The following is a 3,159-nucleotide window of genomic DNA, read 5'->3' as shown; positions in this document are numbered from 1 at the left end:
CACGCCAGTTGGGCATCCCACTTGGGGCCAAGCAGCTGCCCAGAATGGGTCCCAACCAGTAAATTGTCCTCCATTGCCCGAGGGCAATCATCCAGGTTAGCAGGCAGCACTGTCAGTCAAAGGACTGCCTCCCTGCAGTGCACGCTTTCCTGTGAGCATCTCAAGAATTCTTCAACTCAAAAAAAAAAAAAAACAGGCCACTAGGCAGATGCTTTCTTGGAAATCAGAAAGACCAGTATGGGTTCCTCAGTGGCCCCTAACTAAAGAAAAGATACAAGTAGCCCATGACCTTGTCAAACAACAATTAGCGGAGGGACATATACAACCTTCCATATCTCCCATAATACTCCCATTTTTGTCATTAAAAAGAAATCTGGTAAATGGATATTATTGCAAGATTTAAGAGTCACTAATAATGAGATGGTTATTATGGGACTTCCTCAATCGGGGATTCCCCAATTGTCTGCTTTGCCAAAAACCTGGTTTGTTTTAGCTATAGATATTAAAGATTGTTTTTTTTTTCCAATTCCAATTCATCCTGAGGATAGTCCACGTTTTGCATTTACTATCCCTGCACTGAATCATGAAGGTCCTGATCAGAGATATGAATGGAAAGTACTCCCTCAAGGGATGGCTAACAGCCCAACTATGTGTCAAATTTATGTTAACAAAGTAATCCAGCCACTTAGAAATCAAAAATCCTGAACTACAAATATTTCACTATATGGATGATGTATTGTTAGCACACAAAGATAAAAACACATTGCTAGAATGTTATGGCACACTTACAAACTTATTAAAAAATTATAATCTAGAGATAGCAATAGATAAAGTACAATTAAATTTGCCAATTAATGATTTAGGAGTTCTATTATCCTCGACCATGGTCCGTCCACCAAAAATTCAAATACGAGTAGATCAACTCAAATCACTTAACGACTTTCAAAAGTTATTAGGAGACATAAATTGGATAAGGCCTTATCTAGGCATACCAACAGGAGAGTTGGAACCTTTATTTGATATCCTAAAAGGTCCATCAGATCCAAATTCACCCCGAATGTTAATGCCTGAAGCAAGAAAGGCATTAAAAATTATTGAAACATATATGGAAAATATGAATTTGGATAGAATTGATATAAGTATGCCTTTATTATTTATTGTACTACCAACAAAAAATATTCCTACAGGAGTATTTTGGCAAGAAGGTCCATTATTGTGGATACATTTATCTTATTCTCCTAACACTATTCTTACTAGGTATCCTGAGGCTGTAGGACAATTAATACTCAAAGGAATAAAAGCAGCAAAGGGAGTGTTTGGAATTTCTCCCAATAAAATTATTACTCCATATACTATGGATCAAATTGATGAGTTAGTTAATGAGTTAAATACTTGGGCAATAATCATGTGTAAATCTAATGTTTCATTTGATAACCACTTACCATCTAACCCTTTGTTGTATTTTTGGTCTTTGCATCCTGTAGTTTTTCCAAAAATGACAATAAAAACCCCTATCATGAATGCTCCAAATATATTCACTGATGGGTCAAATAATGGTACAGCAGCAGTAGTTACCCCTGATCAAACTTTTACATTTTTAGTACCCAAACAATCAGCTCAAAAGGTAGAGCTTAATGCAGTATTACAAGCTTTTGTGATGTTTAAAGATTCTGTATTTAATTTATTTTCTGATAGTCAGTATATAGTTAATGCTATAGTATCCCTTGAAGATGCTGGTAGGATTTCCCCTTCCTCTACTGTTTTCTCTTTGTTTTCCACTATACAAAGTCTAGTCTGGGACAGAAAAGATCCATTCTTTATAGGACATATCAGGGCACATACAGGATTGCCTGGAGCCCTTAGTTTGGGCAATGATTTAGCAGATAAAACTACACATGACATACATATTTTCTCTACACTAGAAGAAGCTACAAATTTTCATAAAAGGTTCCATGTCAATGCTAATACTTTACAAAAGCATTTTAAAATAACTAAGGAATAAGCCAGACATATAATAAAACAATGTCAAAATTGTGTGACCTTTTTACCACAAGTTAATCTTGGAGTCAGTCCTAGAGGACTGATACTTCTTCCAGATTTTTGATGGGCTCCCTTCATGCAGGAGAAAAAAACTAAAGATATTATAGCTCATTGCTTACAAAATTTTGCCACTGTGGGCGTTCCAAAACAGTTAAAAACAGATAAAGTCCCTGGCTATACTTCTACCTCTTTTAAGCAATTTTGCTCATCATTTGGCATTACTCATATAACAGGAATCCCATACAATCCACAGGGACAAGGCATAGTTGAAAGAGCTCATCAAACTATTAAAATGTACTTATTAAAGCAAAAAGAGGGAATTGGAAAGGGGTATATATCCCCCAAAGATAAACTTAAAATAATCCTTTTTACTCTAAACTTTTTAAATCTGGATTCATCAGGGCTTAGTGCTGCGGAAAGGCATATGTATCCAAAAAATGTACATAAGCCTAAGGTACTTTGGAAGGATATTCTAACAGGACAATGGAAAGGTCCTGACCCAGTGATTGTCTGGAGTTGGGGTTCTGTTTGTGTGTTTCCACAGGGAGAACAGAAGCTGATTTGGATTCCAGAGAGACTAACCAAAGCGATTTCTACAGACCAAAAAGAAGATGATTTGACTCAAATCCATAACAGCTGATATCCAGAGCTCCAGCTTGGCTGTTCTTACATCTGCAACAGTGATTCTCCCATACCTGGAGGCTAATGAATAATGAACACCATTAAGGCCTATTTCAAATGAATAAACCTTGAGGCTTGCTTGGGGGAATACCTTCAGACCCATATGCAAGTTACAGAAAAAAGGATGGGATATCCAAATAAGAGTCAAACCCAGGTGGTAACCAGGATGCTTTTTTCAATATCTATTTTATTATTGCCTTTTCCCACATCATAAAGTTCTATTTTATTTTTTGAGCTCATACAGACCTAGGTTAATGTTTTTCTGATCAGTTTTATTTTTTGACTGTGGAATTTTTAAACATTGCAATGGAGATTTCACATGTGTAAAGCTACAAGGCCTTTACTATTGTCTTATGTGTTGTATGTTATGTGTGCACACTTGTGTTTTGTGTTGTATGTCTGTATGTGCATATGTCCATATATCATATATGAGGAACG

This window comes from Marmota monax, unplaced genomic scaffold (genome assembly GCF_021218885.2).
Source record: "Marmota monax isolate L192 unplaced genomic scaffold, Marmota_monax_Labrador192_F-V1.1 WCK01_AAM20220418_F8-fsc00066, whole genome shotgun sequence".
Taxonomy (NCBI): domain Eukaryota; kingdom Metazoa; phylum Chordata; class Mammalia; order Rodentia; family Sciuridae; genus Marmota; species Marmota monax.
Note: the sequence above shows the minus strand (reverse complement) of the source record.